The sequence below is a fragment of the Ischnura elegans genome, chromosome 11 (genome assembly GCF_921293095.1).
Source record: "Ischnura elegans chromosome 11, ioIscEleg1.1, whole genome shotgun sequence".
NCBI lineage: Eukaryota > Metazoa > Arthropoda > Insecta > Odonata > Coenagrionidae > Ischnura > Ischnura elegans.
In genome coordinates this window covers 81,048,016-81,068,692 of record NC_060256.1, presented here as the reverse complement: position 1 = coordinate 81,068,692, position 20,677 = coordinate 81,048,016, and the positions used below count along the sequence as shown (strand labels likewise).

Here is a 20,677-nt window from a genome sequence, read left to right as displayed (position 1 = left end):
CATTTATCTCCATGTTTATTTTTTATTTTCAATCTCTCTCCTTCTCTTATTGGGCCTTAAGTTTTCATAATGATCTCTGTTTCAAATTTCCTACGGGTTTCTTCATCCTAATGTGATATCTTCCATTCCTAACTCCATTAAATTATTACTGGTCAAATAAGAGTTTTATAGATCTTCAAATTGGTATTCCTAGATAGAAGAGTTGATTTGCGCTGTGCTAGATTTGCAAAATATGCCTCGTTACCTCCCATTACCATTTGGTTGATCTCAATAGACATCTCATTTTCTGACCTACGTTACCGAATTTCTCAAATTTCCAACGCTCGTTTCAGGTGTCTTATCCTTCTAAAGGCTGAAGGCCGTTTTACACTGGGCACGTATTTGCGCAATCTGGTGTTTGAAGGCGCAGTCAAAATTGCGTCGTATGAAGTGATGAATTGCAAGAACGTATGCGAGAATGCATGGACGTGAGATGGCAAGTGAGCCCCTGTTCTAATTGCTTTCGTGCATCCAAACAATTACACGCCATTATTAGAAATGAATGCAGTTCCAACTTGTGCAATTACGTGCCCCGTGTAAAACTGCCTCAAGAAAAGGTGCAAGGCGCTATTTCCTTCTAAGTTTTAAGGCCGTTTTACACGGTACACGGAATTGCGCAATCTGACGTACGTGCGAAGGCGCAATCAAAATTGCGTCGTGTAAAGCGGTGAATTGCTAGCACACATGCGAGAATGCGTGGATACGAGACGGCAAACTAGCCCCTGTTCTAATTTCGTTCATGCATTCGCGCAATTCCGCGCCATTTTATAAATTAATGCAGCTCTAACCTGCGCAATTCCGTGCTCCGTGTAAAACGGCCTTTACGGCCGCTATACACGGTGAATGATCAAGCGAATGATCGTGCTGAATGATCGCCTGATAGTTCTCAGGGTTATGCGAGCAAAATAGAGCATGTCCTAATTTTCACTGAATAATCATGCGCATGACGGTTGATTCGCGAATTTTTCCGCTATGCACGGCGAATGATTTCAATCCCATGATCATTCACCGTGTATAGCGGCCTTAGGATATTCCAGCGCATGAAAACCACAGGGAATCATTCTTCCTCGTTCCCATATTCCAGCGTCATTGTGTTTCGTGTAAGTGATGGCGAAGCCAATTTGAAGCATTCATCGCTGGAAGGGGAGGGGTCTTCGGCTCCATTATCTTTGCAAGCGGATGGAGGAGAGGGGAAGTACAGGAGGAGAGGGGAAGTACAGGAGGAGAGGGGTGGGGGGCGGAGGGGAGGGCGGAGTGACGAGCGCGGTCCGTTCGTCCTTTTAGAGCGACGCCTACGCTCCACCCATCTTTTTTGTTTCCGTTCCCTCCCACATTGCTCGTCCCACAGCTGACGTTGCTAAGCCACCGTGCACAGGTAGTATTCAGAAATCAGCAATAGTCATATCCTTAACTCATGTTGACCAATATTGAAAAAAATACGTGCAATTTTCCACGATTATAAAATTAATGAAGAAAAGGTTTCAATGAAACTATATCATCTTCCAAGGTAACTGCATCATATTCAATGTTTTAATATTGAAAAATAGGTGGTAATAAATTTTTTAACCGTGGAAAATTGAAAGTATTTATTTCAATATGGAAAAATTCCAGTCCATCAAACTTTAATCTTTGGATTTCATTCTTCCATTGTCGTTTGGAAATTTTTTGACCGGTGTTCACTTATTAACTAATGAAGAGGTGGGTCATCATGACTCGATCAATAGTACATTTATAGAACGTGGCTGAAATTGTTTTAGTACTTTCGGAGTATTGCAATTCCCCACCGTTGTTACCCGATGTTATGGAACCTACGAAACGATGTCGAAAAAAATTTTCAACGCCAGCTGATTAATTACATTAAGTGATAATTGATAAAATTTGGAATCAACTATAGTTATTTATAGGTAGATAGATGGAAAGATAAATTTGGTATTGGCAAAAATTGGTATTCCATGCCCGTAGATGTACTGTAGTTAGACCATTCTTAACACAGCAATGAAGTCGGAGCGTAATCAAATGGATTTCCCTGATTCATGAATGCCAGTATTTGGCCCCAGGCACTCGAGATACAAAATCCATCACACTAACAACCTTATCAACCCGACTGACAATACGTTAATGAGATATATTATAGGCATTATTTGAATTTTAATGTTTTAGCTTTCGAATATTTCCAATTTTCCGTGGAAGACTAATTTGGTAGCCCAACGGTGCGTTATAAAATCTTAAAATCCGTAAAAGACAGAGCAAAGTACATCACAATCCTCCTCGCTAGCAGACGCATCCAAACGCATAATCCTTATCCCTAGCATCGTCGCAAAATCCACGGCCGTACTCAAGGGAATTAATGTTGCTACTATTCATATAACACCTCCTCATAGAATTTCATAAAGAAGTCCTTTCTCCAACGCTGGACTTGACATACCTACGTAGTATTGATATTTGTTTCTGTCATGGATGAAATTATTCTCTTCGAGTTCTTCGATTCTATTCGCTGATGTATAGGCTAGCAATGTGAAGGCATTCCCCTCAACCTTCCCCCTAATATAAGTGTGAGGGACGAATTTCCAATGATTTTCCGTTCTATTTGTTTTTCAACGTTTGACTAAAAGTAATCTTCATCCTTGCAAATCATCCTTCATCCTTTAACAACTTCAACCTTGCAAATCTCAATCATATTTGTTAGTGTGAAAATAAAATCATGGAAAAACATCAATATTACCAAATAAAGGCGATAAGAATTTAGTATCAGCGTAGACGTTTTGTAAAATGACAATAATTATCACAGGATATTAGAGTAATTTCAATGACCAGGGATTGGAAGTTAAGAATGTCTATGATGAGTTTCTCATTTTCATTTGAAATCAATTCTTGCAACTTTCCACGATTATAAAATTTATGAAGACTTAGGATTCATTGTTACTGCCTCATCTACAAAGGTCACTACATCAGGGGAAGGGGAAGTATGTGCATATTTGGTGATTTCATAGCGTAGATCTTGTGTTAAAAAAAATAAAATACAAAATTTTACTTAGGAATTCCGGAAAAAAACAATGTTTCACTATAATTTATTATATACTAATAATATACAAATTCAGTTGTAAATTTGCAAATATGAAACTAGAATTTTGACTCATGCTGTAGCAATTCTCCTGGATGACGCGACGGGAGAAACAATGAGAGTAAATAATAATGGTAAACAGCAATTCTCTTTGGAGACGCGAAAATAAAGAGTAAAGGAGTCTTGTTATGGAAATAGTGGGTGATCGTAAGCGTCGTAGCTTCCGATTTTTCGTCTTGAACACTTGTCAATGTATGTTTGCAAATTGTGTTAATTTGATTTGTGAGGTAGCCGTAGCTCCGGAATTTTCTTCGTGAGTAATTACCACGTCAATTGCGTTTGGAATTTGAGTTAATTTGATTTTTTTAATAAAAATAAACGTTTCGGTACCTTTTCTGAAATGCTTGTTTATGGTTACCAAGCTAATGTTTGTCATAATATGTACAGTACGGGGGAATGAAGAAAATAGTCGAGTAGCAGCGTAGAAAGCGAGGAAAATGAGAATAATTATCACAGCGTAAAAGAGGTGTAAGGATGAAAGAAGGACGGGAAAATAAGTGGGGAAGGTTGTTTTGGATGGGGAAGATATTCTTGAGCGCCAAGGATGAGGGAATCCTTTATCCTATTTTTATACGCCCATTCATTTTTTTTCCCGGGGAGTTAAAAGTGAGATAAGACCTCCCCCAATCGGGTGGGATAGGAAATTAAGAAACGTTGTTTGGGTCCCACTGCAGGGGCGCGCGGCTCCTTCACCCCCTTAGGGGTCTGGCCCGGTAATGACGAGGGAGGCTGCGGGTCCAGAATAGGGATAGGGCGCGACGCGCGAGTGGGCCGTGGGTAATGGCAGATACTGCTTCTTTCCTTTCTTATCCCTTGCACCCTCCTTAAACGGAGTCCCACGGGGCGGCCGCAGGAGGGGTTGAAGAGCATTTGCATTCGGCAGCCCTTCGATAGTACCCGCAGACGATCGTCTCCAGGGGAGGGGGAGGAGGAAGAAAAATTGTACGGAGAGAGTGTGAGGGAAAAAGATGAAAAAAAACTGCTCCCTGGTTCTTTCATTATTTTTTCTCATCATATAACCCTCTTTTCCCACCCAGCCCACCCTTCCGGAGTCATTTTTAAGAGGGTGATAATTCCCCCCTTTAAGACGGGCAAGGTACCGGGGATGGTGCGTTCTGAAGCTTTCCTTAGTAGGGTGAGAAAATGAGAGTAGCCGCATCTTATTATTCCCTTCGACTCTTTTTTCTTTCTACCCCCCCCCTCTACACCCACGAGGTTCTAGGGGGGTTGCTCGACGTTTGGAGGTGGAGGGGGGTCGGGAGAGTGGGGAACTGTTTGCTTTCGGGGCCAAATTGTTTTGTTATTCCCCCCTTGGGCGCCCATATACCCACCCACCTTCACATTCTATCCAGGAGTTCGACCGAGCCAGAAAGTGAGTACTTAAAAAAATGACCCTTATCTTTGGACCATAAAGTTACAAATTGTCCTCAGGTCGGCAGTAATGTGGCCAAATCGTGTGGTATCAATTTTTCTCCAGAATAATACTGTATTATCACTCTATTGAGCGGTATAAAAATTTGTCTCTTGAGGTAAATATATTGCCAAAATCGGTTACGGTGGATGAGGAGCTATGGGTATGGATGACATACAACTTTCGGGCAACCTTTTCTATCTGCTCAGAATGATTGAGCAATTAGAAAGCGTGAATTCGAAACGCAGTTGTATAGTAATATTATGATTCCGACTAAAACTTTATAAAAATTTTGAATTTCTTATCATTAAAATCAGATAAAACATAAAATCACTGCAATTTATCGTAAATAAATGAGTACTTGTGCTTCATACAAGAGGGTAATGAAATTTCAAAGCTTATATCCAATAATGACTGTTACAAGTTCTTATTTTTCTACATACCTTATTTGTTATGCAACATGACATATACTTTGCAATTGAGACCACAGGAAGTTCAGTAGCTGTCGATACTTTATACGATCATTTATTCGTGTCTGTACCATTGCGCGTGCTGCGAATATAGGAAATAAAAATCTTGGATATTCAGATATTCTCTGTAATTGACATATAAATGTGTAACTTAATTTTAGTAGGCTGTCAACTTATTCTGAAAAGTCAAGCTTCAGCTAATCGGCTAGGAAAATATCAGCCGACTCCTGAACAAGCAGAAGGAATTGAAAAATATTTTCTGCATTCTTCGATGATGATTATTCATATTGAATAATTGAAAATCAGGAGGAAAATACTAATATGAAGACTTGTAGGTAGGCCAATCGTGGTAAAATAAATTATGTATATTTCGTGAGATACAAAGAGGGAACATTGTTGAACTATGACTTGTAGAACCTCGGAAACACTGTTTATAACAGCAACCAAAGTTTTAAACTGACTAAAAACTCTGAATAAAATATTCAAATATAGAAGAAAGATACGTGAGGGAAATACTCGAATGCATTTTATGGAATATTTATTCCAGGAATTGTTTCCAGAGAGAGTAGTTTGACTCGCACCCTTCCCGCATGTCGAGATCGTATTTTTGATGAGAATATTCGAACGGACTTCCCAGTGTAAATATTATAGATAATAATTCCCATTTCAGTACGTGAAATAGTGACGGGTGTGGTCCAGACGTTTTACCTCATTCACTGCCTTAATGCACTTCCGGGTTCTGACAACGTAAATCACAATAAAAGGGATGTGACTATCGCGCCCAGTGTTGCTTCGCGGAAATAAGTAGAGTAGGGTGGTTTCCTATAATTTTTTTTATTGCCTAAATCGAAAGATTATTACTCCTGGAGCACGTATTTCACGCTTTTAGATTCTTAAATGACGATATCTATTTTTCGCGATTAAATGAAAAGTGAAAATTTTCAAGCGCGCGAAAACGCGACGGCTAAGTATGAATGCCGGGAAATCTCCGTGTGACGTCGTTCTGGTTCCCGCTGCCGCAAGTGGGGTGACCTTGGGGCGAAGCTCTGAGCACTGATACGACGCAGGATGCTAGCAGGTAGCAGAGTACCATGCTAGCAGGTAGCGCTTGGCTTAAATAAGGATTATTAATACCTTATCAAACGAGGAAAACTTTCCGACCTTAGCCAGTTTTAATAGGTGATTATTAAGACATGTTTCCCTGAGCTCTGTGCCTCGTGCATGCATTGGTAATCTCAGACGATGTAAAACTCATATCTACTTGTATAGAAACTAGGTCCCTGTGACGTCAGTGGAGTGGCATCGCATTGGCGCCAATCTGGCCTTTTTCAAATGAGGTTTAAAATTGACCATTGCTATTCGTCTAAACCGGTATTTCTAAAGCCAAATAATTTGAATATTATGAATACACTAATGATGGGTAACGAATCGCAATCAATGCCTTTCGTATTCTTTGATGAAAGAAACTACCCAATTAACAAAATTCCCTTACCCTCTAATACGGCCACACCGGATATTTTGCAGCCATTCAATGACTGAATTGAATATTCCCATTCAATGACTCTGAAAAAAAAAAACAAATTAAATCGATCTTCCCGACAGAAAAAAGGAATTATAGTGGGTTTTGTTTCAACAGTTCGAGTCGGAATAGTCGATAAGATCACCAAGTCCTAATTTGATGAATTCAACATGACAATATTGTTTCTTTGATCTACAATACAATAAAGACAAATATCAGGTGTACAATGCACTATTCTAAGCTAGAAACAAAATCGGTATGCCTTATTAAGCTGACTGCATTGTCCGATTTACACATAAGTGTACATTTTAATGCATGCAGTTCAGAATGGCAGAAATAATATTATATATGGAGTTTTTCAGGCTGTATTTCGTTTAAAAATGTATTCCTGACAGTTTATTGTTTACTTGTTTCAACAGGTACTTGAATAAGAAGGGAAATTCCCATTTAAAAACAACCTTAAAAACGACAGGATGAAGTAATGTGACTTTTTTTACGATCTCATAATTTACTTGATTAAGATACATAGTTTAAAAGATCTAAAGAGAATTTATCATATAGAGAGGAAACGTTGAGCATTGCCTTACAACTAGAAAAATTGACAGTGGAAGGTATATTGAGAACCGAATGTTGGGGAAATTAATGAAAAACAATAAAAAATTAATTTAGAATTTAATTTAATAAATAAAGAACGCTCTATATAATTGATCTGTATCCCTGAAGCATCAATTTAAAACCTACTGCTATTAGCTCGCACGCACTTAAAGTATAGCAGAATTCAATGATTCCATGATAATCCCTTACCAGAGACATATAGCCATTGAATACGAATGCGGTAGAATGGGGAATTAGGTAGTTGAAGCGTCAAAACATTGCCAAGAGATATTTAATGCCAGCGTAAACTAATACAAATAATGACAGGAAACAGTTAGAGTGTGGTAATATGCGTCTTTTCCCATCGCTGTAAAAGAGTAACCCAGCAGATGCAATTGTATATAGACATACGGCGTTCCGCAGATTGCAACCGAAATAAGAAAGAGCGGAAAAATGAGGCAAAATAATGAAGTGTGAGATATGTGGCGTCGATCACGCTGGGATTAATTTTTACCCACTGTAATACCGCATTCATTTTAATTGGTTGCAACCGTCTCCAGCACTGTGCCAACCTTATTCTCACTACAAAAAAATTCAAATGTTTTTGAACTTTGAATGAACCTACTGTAAAATATATTAATACCGTTTGCTAAAATTTGAACCAAAATAATTGTCTCTCTATTTTCTTTCCTTCTCGTCCTTCACGTAATAACTGTTTCATTCATATCCCCCGTATCGGCTTCTAACTTCCTCAACGCTTTCTTTTCAACCGAATTTCTTCATTTCAAAACTACCAGGCCTCAAAATATCCTTCCGTGGACCTCTTCTGTCACCGTTTTTGAATCCTCTCATAACGCTACCAAAACATTCACTGCTCTTCAACACGTACATATCTTTCACATGTTTGATATTGATGTATTGATATTTTATATTTTGTATACAATTTTTATTTATTTGATTAAATCAAACAATATAGAGGTCTTTCACTGCTTGTGCTGAAAAATAATTAAATACAATAAAGCAATCACAAACAAAGAATTGAAATAAATACCTATTTTAATAATTTGCTTGTTTTAATTCATTTTATTCATTTGTTTTTGAGTACCAAAGGCAATAAAAAAGATCTCTACACTTCAGCAAATAAACAAAAATTGCATATAAAATTATAGAATATCAAAGCATCAAGATCAGACCTAAAGAAGAGGCTTAGTGGTTGAAGACCGGTGAATTATTGTTTGGCAAAACGTAATTTCACTTTACCACTGTTATTTTCATACCTACGACGCGTTTCGACTTACCGAGCCATAATACGTACAAGACAATCTATAAATCCGAAAAGCTTCGTAATGAATTAATGGAGGAAATTTGTAGATAAATTTTATTTTAGCATTCCGAACTTCCAATATTTAACGCCTGAATTGGTTGAGTTCGCAATCGAAGAAGTAAATGCCCTTTCATCTTTAATTCCAGGCTCAAGTGAAGTGCATCTTTTAAGGATCTCCTCATCTCGTCCAATGCATTGAAGGAAGCTGAAAATGGAGAGGAAAATGAGCCAAGAGAAGCACCGTTGGGTGAGTTCACCCTTATATTAACATATCTTTCGGTGGAAGGGTGGCGAAGGAGGAGTTTGCTCCGGATTGCCTCCTCTCCGTTCATTTCTTGGCCCGAGGTCTTTGAATCAGTCCAAAAACTATCGATCATACGCGCTCTCCTTTTGTCTTTTCTCTTTCACGGGCAGGGGGGTGGGGGCATTTTAAATGGAGGGGGATTGATGGGGAGAATTGGTGGCAAAGGGACCAAAATGCGATTAAACTTGGATCCATTATACGGATATTGCGATCTTATCGCATGATATACTTTTAATGGAAATTCAGAATTTTGATGTCATGCTAAGCTACCATCGCTTTGGGTCACGGGCTTTATGTACTGGAAAATAAAATGGAATCAAAAATAAACATATGAAGACATCTATTTTTGATAAAAATTAGCAAACTTTTTAATGCTTTTTTCAATGAACATGGAAAATAAGCCACAAGACATTGTGTTTTGTGGTAATTTTCAAATGTGGCTATTCATACTTCCTATAATATTGCTCCTGGTTGAGTGTTAAGAAGTCAAGGAAATTTAAACATGATCTTTTGAGCTAAATTGTTCAACGACCCTGTGAAATTGTGAGATTTCCCGTTGATTATCTTGACGGAATGACCGCCAAAGTATTTTGGAAACCTAATTTTCGATGTCTAGCGCTGCTATCGTTGATATCCATTTATTGACACTTCATTCATGACGATGGCAGAAAAACTATTGAATGGTCGGCTTTTAGAATTCCTATCCTGCTGTAATCCCGTGGGAAATTACATTCTATAAAAGTCTTGATAGTCCTTTTTGGACTTTATTGTTGGACTAAATCATATTATACCTTCAAAACTGGAAAATATCAGAAATAGAATATGATTTTCAAGGAACAAAATGCCTTTCGATCAAATCTTCGGTATGCCGAAGAAGTTATTGGGACACGGACCATGACGATGGCCCTTGTTTCTGAAAATAAAGTACAGTTTATATTTTTCCAACTCAAAAATTGATCTAAATGGAGAAAATATCCACGTTTAAAATTATACTGTTCTTAACCGTCGGGATACATTGCTCGAACGGACATTTACGGTTAAAGAGCTTCGGAACCAAATATTCGTAGTTTTAGATCAAAAATACACAATTTCAATGTATAATGCAATAGCAAAGACCGCTCAGATTCTCTGGCTCTTGATTCGTTGAATGTGTCGCTATGAAAAGGTTAGCGGATAGGAGAGAGAAATGGAGAGTTGCGTCAAACCAATCTTAGGATTGTTGACTAATCATAATGATGCACATTTGAACTGTTTCAACTTTGAAACTGGCTCATTGACTATGCGTTTGTGCTGAGTTTTCAAGCAGTGTTTTGTTTTGATGACATAAACACCAAATTTGGGTAGTTTGCGCGAAAGACGGTCAATTGACCGCTGACTGTCACTTTAGGTAAAATCTGGAGTCCTCTGGGATGCATACGACCTGAAGCCCCTCCCCAACAAAAAATTTATTCTCGAACTATTTGTTTCAAAATATTAAAAGTTAAAAAATCTCAGCCTCTTAGGTCATAACATAAGGAATTGAAGGTGACTAGATGCGCTTGCGCTGATTTTGGAAACATTGTGACAAACAGGCTCAAATATTTCCTTGGTACGTTGGATTTTGATGTTTTTCTCTCAAAAGATTCGGAATGATTTATACCCACACATGGGCGTGCCCAGCGAGGAGCAGGAGGGGGCAGCTCTTAGATGTAGCACCACCAGTAGTTTAATACTTCTGCAGACGATGTGCTGTGATATTCTAACTAAAATTATCAGTATTTAGTTATCAATTCCATAAAATTTAGTTATCAAGTGATCATTTTTGGAAATCTTAAGAATAAATAAAACTAAATTTTATTGCTCTCCTATTTTTTATTTTTTATTTTAATGCCCAATGAACAATGGATACCTGGGCCTTTTGGTTTGTCAATATACACATTGATTTTTATTATGAAACGAGTCGGAAAAAGGAATACTCGCAGGAAAAGCTACTATCAGTGTGGCATTTGAAGTTATTAGTTAGTACACTTAGTATCACCCAGAAAGATTTTTTTTCCTCAATCGCTTAAGAAATCTAAGGTCACGGATAATACGATACGTGTCATGGCATTTCATTCTTCAAGGAACCCAGAGCTGGTTGAAAATATGCATGAGTTGCGTTTACCTAAGGCTCGGAAAAGCGAGAAAAAGTCTCGTGTATTGCACCAAAAACGCAGCATTAATTCATTTTTTCCCAATTTTACCCACTCAAAATACTTAAATACCTACTTGAAAACAGAGTATGCATGCGTAGTGATATTAGCAATGTCACGATAAAGGTCTTAAGGCCGCTATACACGGTGAATGATCATGCTGCATGATCACATCACCATTCAGAGGATCATGCGAGCATAATAGAACATGTTCTAATTTTCACTGAATGATCATGCGCATGAAGGTTCATTCGCGAATTTTTCATTTATAAACGGCGAATGATTTCATTCGCATGATCATTCAGCATGATCATTCACCGTGAATAGCGGCCTTTACGCGCTTAACTTTTGATTATTTTTTTATAGCCCATAGATATAAATAGTAATCTAACCGTGGCGGGAAGTAGATACCTTTGTTTTAATTTTTACTCCATTTAAAGATCCCGGAGTCTTGACTCGCTTCCGACGCTTACATTTTACCCCGGATTAAAGCCGTTTTGTTTTGTCCACTCCCAGCTATTTTTTACGAATCATGGTAATTTGCTCTAAACTTTTCATAGTTTTCAGAAATATCTTCCTAGGTTTAAAACAGGCTCGCAGTAGGATTCACCCCAGCAAAATTGCATTTCTGTCCCTTTAATTTTTCGTCCGAAGACCTCTTTCCCATTCGCCTGATACCTAAATCTAATTGCCTTAGGACATGCTCGCATAAGCCATACAAGCGCTTTCCCTCCATGAGTTACCTTATCGATTTTTTTTAAGTGTTCATTGATATTGTGTGAAAATGTAATTTGAACATATTTTTTTGGCGTTACATTTACTATTTCGCCATTTCACATGTGTGTGATGAATGCAGGATGCCTTTTACAATATCGTACTTTTTACAAGATTTAGTTCAAGTGCTTAATCCATTATTCACATTTTAAAGTTGTTAACAGCACAAGAGTGGGGTTTTGACTTGCGGTCTAGGCCAATTTGCAGTTGACGACGACGAATAGAAAGCAAGCCATGGAGACCTGGTTTCTAGCAGCGGTTGCTAAAGATCAAACGAATGGATAGGGTAAGAAACGAGGTGTGACGAATGATAGGAGAAGAAAGGGAATTTTGAAGTTCCGTATTCTAGAGAAGGTCCTGGTGCACTGGTCATATCGTTAGACATAGTAAATACGTGTTAACTACAATGGGTAATTACCCCGGGGAAGACTAAAATTGACAGGATAAATACGTAGGCAGATATATGATGCGAAGAATAAGGAAGTGAGTAAACTAAATGAACTACCTTAGGAAAAATAGAAAGGGAAGGCTGCAGTTTATCAGTCTCATCATTGGAGGACTCTGTCTGAAATACTTCGACCTCTGAAAATTCTTGAATTTCAATATTGACTAAGAGATTTAGGGGTCGAAGTAATACATAAATATTATTATATAATTAATCTAATTAATAGTATTATAAGGCCTAATACATTGCTTTGATATTAATCAGTACAATCCCGCCAGGAATAAAATCAAGTCTTCGTGCGCGACGGAAGGCCATGCCGGCGGCTTCAGCTGCCCCGAACGGCTGCTTTTTCATTTTCGTACAGGCAGAGTCATCCAGCGTCTCAAGCAAGAACTATCTGAAGGGATTCAAAAGCCCTGCTGTCAATCCGGACAAAGACTTACAATTGCGTGAAATGGGTTTAATTCTTCCATCATCGCTATATAGGTGGTTACATTTATCAGAAAACGTGATTCATATTCCGTTTGATTCGTAAAACATAATCATTGATAACGAAAATTTTTGTCCGCAAAATGACCCAGAAGTGATAGCTTCACGTATAGGCGATGGTCGGAAGCAGCATTTTTTTACCTGTATCCATTTCGACAAAAATTCTGAAGATTGATTTGACGCAGATTTCTTCACTGTTTCTTATTAGTCAATATATTCGTATTAACGTTGTTATTCTCTTTCATGTACATTTCATTCGAGCCATATATTGTTTCCGTTGCCTATCTTGCGAAAGCTGTTCTTACTAAGCATTTGTATAATTCGACGATTGTCGTAATCTGGCCAATATGCCTCATAATGTGCCCTAAAGAGTTGCTGTTTCCTCTTCGCATGGTGTTCACAAGCATTCTATTTTCTCCCACTCACCTTCAATACATACAGTGCATTATATGTATTTCTTCGCTATACCGTTGGTTCAACTATCAATATTTCTGCCTTGACTCGTTCATCCACGAAAGCATGGAATTCTAAAAAGGCATAATTTCATAAGGCTCATTATTTTATTATGGCATTAGTTTAACCTAAAAACATTAATTTTTGTATTTCAACGAACCAAAAAGTAGACTGCTGTCATATGCTACACTGCTGTCTTGGCAATCAAAGTCATTAAAATGAAAAAAAGGAGTGGTAATCATTGCTAAAATAGCTAATTAGTTAATTATTCTCTTGCGTACCAGTCTTTCAGACGATTTAAGGGTTATCATCAACATTATGAGCCATTCTTTTTACTCTTCCACCGCCATGAAGGGAAATGGGTTTGGCTCAGTTGGTTTTCGAAATTAATGTACGTACCCATTCTAAATAGCTATGACTGCAACACCTAGAATTTTCTATTACCTTTTTTCATCAATTATCCATTGCAAATTACCGGTATCCTAATGCACTTATTAGTGTAAAGATGACATTTCTCTAAATCGTATTAAAATTATTCCCATATTATGTCCGAAAAAAAATTTAATCCATAAAATTACTGTTTTTCCTTTGAGTTGTTTCTGATAAAAATGGCAAAAATTACTGCAGCTGTATCTTTTAATTATTATTGGAATTACAATGGTGCCATAAAGTTTTCCAGCAACCCAGATTCTATTTTTGTCTATTATATATCAACTCACTATTATAATATAAATACTAATACATACTATAATAATGATACAAATATTTCGGTTTTAACGATTGCTAGCGCTGCTCTTCAGGCTATCATACCTTAGTAATTTATAAGATTGAATATATCCATCCCTACCCCTTCTAGAATATTCCCTCGATCATAATCCTCCTTAAATCCGCGGGAGTGATTCAGCTCCGAAGCATCTATATTTATGCGAAGCTTTGAGTTCGCTTGGGTGCGATCCAAAAGTTAGGTGTCAGCATTATCGCTATCCCCTGCATAAACTACAGATAACCCATCAGTGAATATTTTCGGCGGGTGAAAAGGACGATTGGTTTCATTTCGCGATTGAAAAACTTCCCATAGTTGTGCGGCGGGTTATTCCCTTGAGTTAAGGGGTGGGTTTTAGGGGCGTTGTGTAGGCAGCGAAGAAAGCCTCTCTCTCGTTCGGTGGTTATTGCTTTATGCAAATGCCATCGGGTCCTCTCGTTCGCGCCCTCCTCCGGCTCATCTCCCCGGAACCTCCATCGCCCGGAAGCCGGGCCCCCGAATCAATTTCTCGTCACGCGAAAACGCGGCATGATGAAGTCTCATTCATGATTGAATGTCACCCCGTCCAATCTGCAATATTGGAACCGCATGGTGACATTGAGAACGTGGTGGAAGACGTTGCAAGAGACTCTCGTGATAGTCAGAGCCATTTGCATGCCATCACGGTAATGAATGCTCGTTTTTTTTATAAATCTATCACTTTGATTTGACATTGAAAACAACTTGTTGTATTTCAAAATTGCATTTGAATAATTTTCGATTCCATCCTCTATATATATTCTCCTATTAAAGCAATCCTTTTCAACCAATTTTCATATTTTACGAAAAAGAGAGTTGAGTAAGGGACGCGTATCGATCGTCAGGTCATTACCAAGTACACACGCGTCCTACATTATCAAATTTTGTGGAAAAATTGCTATGGCTCTTTTTCATTATATCATAATGCCATTCCTATACATCTCGCCAGCCACAGTTTCTTCAATTTTCATTTATTTTGCTCTTGACGATGCCGACAACGCCAAGGTGTCTGAGATGTATTTTTGGAACACAACCACATATTTTCATTTTCATGAAGTCGTCATTCCTCCATGTACGCATTCCGAAAATTTATTTTAGCTATGGTTTTAATTTCACATCTGAAAGATAAATACTAATGAATGTCTAAGAATAGGAGGAGACAAGGAACAGCAGAATACCATGCGCTATCGAAGAACTTCTCATAATAGGCCAAGTCATTAGACACAATGAATACACGAGACATTAGACACTATGCAGACTTTTTTTTAATGTCCTGAGGAAGCTCAAAATATTAGCAGTTTGGGTTTAAGTCAACTTTCTTAGGAGAGATCTAATGGAACAGCATAACTAAAGCTAAACGAAGATATCGTATTGCCCATAATTTATTGACAGAGTGCTACACGTGTTTCAGTTGATATAGACTCATCCTCAGGTACGTACTAATGGATACTGGAACACGTGAACAATTGATACACGTGTAGTACTCTATCAATGTATTGTGGGCAATACGAAATCTTCCTTTAACTTTAGTTGGGATAGATAAATAAAGGTGGAAGGAAGTTGAGCATGCGAGAACTAAACGAACTGGCTTATAAAGGGAGGTTAGAAAGCTGCAGTATGTTAACCAAACTTATAAATGCTGTACTATGGATAATTGTTATTGAAGGAACACAAAATGTATCAAAAGCAGTCGGTTGCCCCATCACAGTTGCACAGACTCCACATATTATGTGGCGTTCACAATTAAAACTACAAGCCTCATGTCGACAAAATTTGAATTTCACCCCTGTCTAGATCACTAACGTCAAGGTGAGATTTTGTCAATTGATGAATGCCTATTACGTGGGCAGCGCTGAGGATCAGGATAAAGTGGGTAAAAGTAGTTATAGCTCGATGGTAAGAGTTTTTTTTTCAAAAGGCTGTATTAGTGTTTGATGTTCGATAGTCTCCATAGAGATGACATAATATAATCTTACGCGGTTTTCAAATAGCGTGATTAGGCGTTCAAAAATCTCTTACATTAACTGATGGAATAGGTAAATACTCAAAATGGTGGTCTTTATTAATAAAATGCTGTAGCGTAGGCAGGATTTTGAAATTGGGAGGTTTACCGGAGACTTTGGGGCCCTTCCACGGTGTATTTAAAACATCCCAGAGCAAAGGGGGGTTCGCGGAAAATATTGGGATTTAGATGCTGAAAATCTGATTTTAAAACTCAAAAACAGTAATTTCGTGCGAGTATTTATTAAAATAAAGTATATAGTATAAATATATATATAAAATAAAGTAATAAAGGCTCAACAGGGTGTTGTAAACCGGAAACCCCCCTCGCCCCTCTACCACTGAAAAAACGTACGCATATACATGAAACAATGGCATATTTTCACTTATTATCAAATAAACACTACTGATGTAAAAACAATGAACAAATTTGTGCTCCAAATAACCGGAAAAAAAACACAAGGTGATTTTTCAATGGAGAACTGTTCTCGGAAATTTTCTCCCAAAAAACCGGCTGCCCCCAATATCCCATCCCCAATTAACCGAAGTATACCGCAGTTTCAACTCGGATGAAACCGATTAATTTATCGGAAAAAGGGTATTCAATTACTTGCTACGTCATATTTGGATCGTTGATTTTTTTCCCTGAAGGGAAATTCGCGTTTGGTCCACAAGTGTTTGCCCGCTTGAATAATAAAACATCTTCGGTCTGGAAGAATGCCTTTTGGCCGCGGGTAGGTCTGAAATTTCATTGCGTGCATTTGCCTTTGCGAGTACTCACGCGTTTCATTGTGGTCGATGCGTCAGCACTTGTCGCTGCCAAATACGCTTCCAGTATTGCAACCATGCTTGCTATCCTCGGCGCGCCTGGACACTACGAAGAATTGATCGTAATTTACCAGGTTAACCCGTCCAGTGCCCTTCCAACTGCATTGGTTGGGAAAGGTTGGAAGTCAACGACGTGATCACCGCGAGAGGAACAATGGAGTAAACTTTTGCGAGCACCATAAATGAGAAACATTCGTCATCCACTGAATACTTACGCTAAAAGAAGTTATGGGAATATATTTCAAAAGGAGCGAAATAAAATACTCGAATTTATGTCACGAGGCTTCAAAGCTAAATAAATGTTTCATGACCATAAATTTCATACACACAGTGGTAAAACGCCAGAGGCTAATAAATAAGTTAGGTAATGAGGTATCTGGTAATGTGAAGGCCATTAGAAAACCACCGGACAACCTGGACATTGGTCACCTGGCGTTACACTAAGGACAACTAAAATTTTGGCTTCCTGTGAGCTTATGTGAACTGTAAGATAAATATATTTTACCAAAATTTCTCTCATTAATTAGGTACATTATCAGTTTTGCCATTAGATAAGTACTAAATTTCACAACGAGAATTTCAAGTATTTAAACAAATCCATCCCTTCCAAAAGCGTGTGTTTTTATTATCACGTACTCGACAAATATTTAATGGATCAAAGATTTTGAAAACTACCAGACATTGATATGCAAACAACAATAAAATTTTTTTCTAGCTCCTATATAAGAGGATATCTCCTTTGATGATAGAAGTTTGTTACTTCATTACAATCCACATAAATAGCAATATTTATTTTTTATATTTTTTTTAAAATTGCTGTTTTCATCAGCTATTTGTGATTAGCCAAAGTATGCGTTTAATTTTTAAATTTATATTGAGTAATGGTCAGTTATTTTTCTGTCTCATTTAACTAATTTGACTGATTTTTTTGTAAACCTTTAAGTATTAGAGTGAAAGGCAAATAGCATGGTGAGCATACCTGTGATGTCAATCCATCAAAACACGAGGAATCTGAAAACTGGCTAATTCCGCCGTGTCCTTCTATTGAGGACTGAATGCGATTGACAGGCGTCATTCTTTACCAAGCATGCATTCTGACGGAATTTCAGTCCCCTTTCTTCGTGGAAAAAGAAGGCTGGCGGAACTCCAGAATGATTAGACGGCACATCAATCAATCCATGTAGAAAAGCTCTGTTCGTGCCATTAGGATGACGGAAAATTGGGACTTTCATAGCGATATTAGGTTTATACTATCGCTAGAGGAAATTCGGCCGGCAAAATATTTTCCTGTTGGAAACTGTACCGATAAAGCTACCTGTTTCTATCCGCTTTAAAATGCTAGATTGGATTCTCAGGCAAAAATAACTATGAAGTAATGGATTCATAATTAATATTTATTGTCAATACAAAAAGCTGTAGATACTGTGGTGTATGAAAGTGCATTCCAAAAGTATTACTCGATGTGAATTAATAAAATGAAATCAGATCTTTACGCCAAATCAACCAGTAGGAGTAATAAAGTGGTCGGATAAAGCAAGTGACTAGTGAAGCCAAATTATGACACACCTCCAAGTGCATGATGCTAAGATTCTATTGACCAGTCCAATCAATTTCGGTGAGGAATTGTAGTTAAGTTACATTCAATTAGAGGGAATCGATTCTTACTTGATCAATTTATTTCGATGGAATCGATAGGTTGTGAATGATCGATTTGCGGAACAAAAGAAATGGAGGTTTGTACTCGTAGACTATTAGGCTGTTAGTCATCGATGGTTTCTGTATTTTGGTGACTGTCTATTATCCTCTTTCCAACGAGCCCCTATTATCCTCTTTTCCTGGGTGGATGGCTAAACATGGCTGGAGCGCAAGAGGATGTGAAAAATAAATTTGTTTCAAGTAAAGGCTCGGTTAATATATGGAAATCTTGAAATGAGAAAAATCGTAAAAATTTGATCAGGTAATAATATAGTTTTGAAGATCTGGAGCTGTCGTGAAAGACCATGGATATTGTGAATACCTTTAAGTTATTAAACGAATAGGATTTTTTGGAGTAACATGTTCGATATAAAATCAGGAAATGAGCCACTATTTTTCACACATTTAAAATTGGACCATACGCGAGGATCTGGAGTAAATTGTAAAATTCTCTAAGTATGGATTTTTCCTTTCCTATTTACAATCACTCGAATGTAGATCTCTGTGCATAGGTGGTATCGGAAGTTTCGATTAATAAAACTAGATTCAATACAATGGAATAGCAATATCAACCCGACAAGTGAAGCTAAATAATGGCGCACCTCCATGCACAATTTTATACGCATTATATTGCATGAAAACTGAGTGATTGTAATTCGGTTGGGATTTTTCCTTGGATGATGAAATAGAGGGATCCTCACTACCTTTGAGTAACACAAGCAGCAGGTACCTACTAATCTCAAATTGCAATCAACTACAAATTGAAAATAGGAATTTGCAATTCATGTTGAAACAAATATTCGTAACATTTTTAGTTAATATAACAATAACCTACCCATTCATTGATAACTCTAGGACGTTTTCTAGGCACACAGTCATGTTTAAATAAATGAAAGATCGTAGCACTTTTCCACAAGAATGTGTAATGCGTGCAACGTGTTTCGGCTCACTCGGTACATTTTGGGTACCAGATGATGGCTCAGTGAGCCGAAACGCGTTGTACGCATTAAAAATTCTTGTGGAAAAGTGCTACGATCTTTTATTTACTTAAATATGTCTAATTTCCACCAATTGAAGCCTGAATCTGTTGAACTTACACAGTCATGTGGTAACTGGGTTTGTATGCGTTGTACCTTCAAGCGTGCATTAACCATGCCGCCTCTTATCTTTTGTACAGTCGGTTTCAAAAGTTGTAACAAATGATGCGGCGCCACTTTCGCCGCAGTTTGGTAATTGAGTTCCGGTATTTTCTAATGTACCAGTGAGAGAGAAATTTGAACAGCATTCCCACCTTCCGCAATATTTTATTACAACATCATTAAAGGTCAATGTATGCGGGATACGTGCAATGTTTAACATCACATAAATTGTACAGGCCATGGTACTGGATAAAGTCACCTCCAGAACTTTAATACTTTCTCTCGTAAATTGGCCAATCTGTCGAAGTATATTTTCTTACAATTAATGCTGAAGTTTTTCGATGAGAGATAGCGCATATAACATATATATATATAAAATATGCGACGCAATATCACAGCAAATAATGCCACTGCTTGTTAAAATTCAGTTTGATTTAGTGACATTCAAATTGATTATTTTAATGTATTTAATCATAAGGGATTAAGGGAAAGGCAAAGGATTAATTTCCCTTCCAAGAAAAGGAGATGAAATAATTTCTCCTTAGGAACTACCACCATTTTTGTCTCTCCTGCCTATGCTATCACGACACGCCTTAGCATCTTCAGGATACTTCTATACAGATATAATAGCGGGGAGATGTCTTTCATGAGCCATCGTTATAATAATCTACGTCGATGTATAACACAGGCTAACAAAAAAATTTTGTTTGAAAGTTTTTTTACTTAAATAGCTGATCTTTATAGATTTTGACGTGCCGAATCCAAACCTGGCCTTAGTTTTTTGTATCACCCATAGTTTCCAAGCAATATGTATTTAATATTTAGTCTAAAACCCCTATACGGCATACAGGGACATCAATGAAACACTGTGCTACATCATAAAATTGTTTGTATTTACTGTTCACTACATCGTGATAAAATTGTTTGTATTTACTACAGCGTGATAATACAGGGTTCGCTTGTCAACTGGAATTGGTCTACATTTTCTTTCCCTTTTTTCCTTGAAGCTTCTTTTGTAGCTTTTTCTACGATGAATCGTTTACTGAACTTTTCGGTGAAGTACAAACAGTAATCCCATTAGCTTCGTTCACTAGACCTACTTTTTCAATTTTATTATGA

The 20,677-nt window shown here is 37.6% G+C and overlaps 1 long non-coding RNA gene across 1 annotated transcript in view; it reads left to right on the top strand.

The window, feature by feature from the left end:
• The window catches only part of LOC124168265, a 201,679-nt gene extending 192,985 nt beyond the window's left edge, over nucleotides 1-8,694 (top strand). Inside the window, exon 3 of the long non-coding RNA XR_006866887.1 lies at nucleotides 8,625-8,694. This is a non-coding gene — a long non-coding RNA (uncharacterized LOC124168265). The remainder of the gene's footprint in view (nucleotides 1-8,624) is intronic.
• Nucleotides 8,695-20,677: the final 11,983 nt, after the last annotated feature.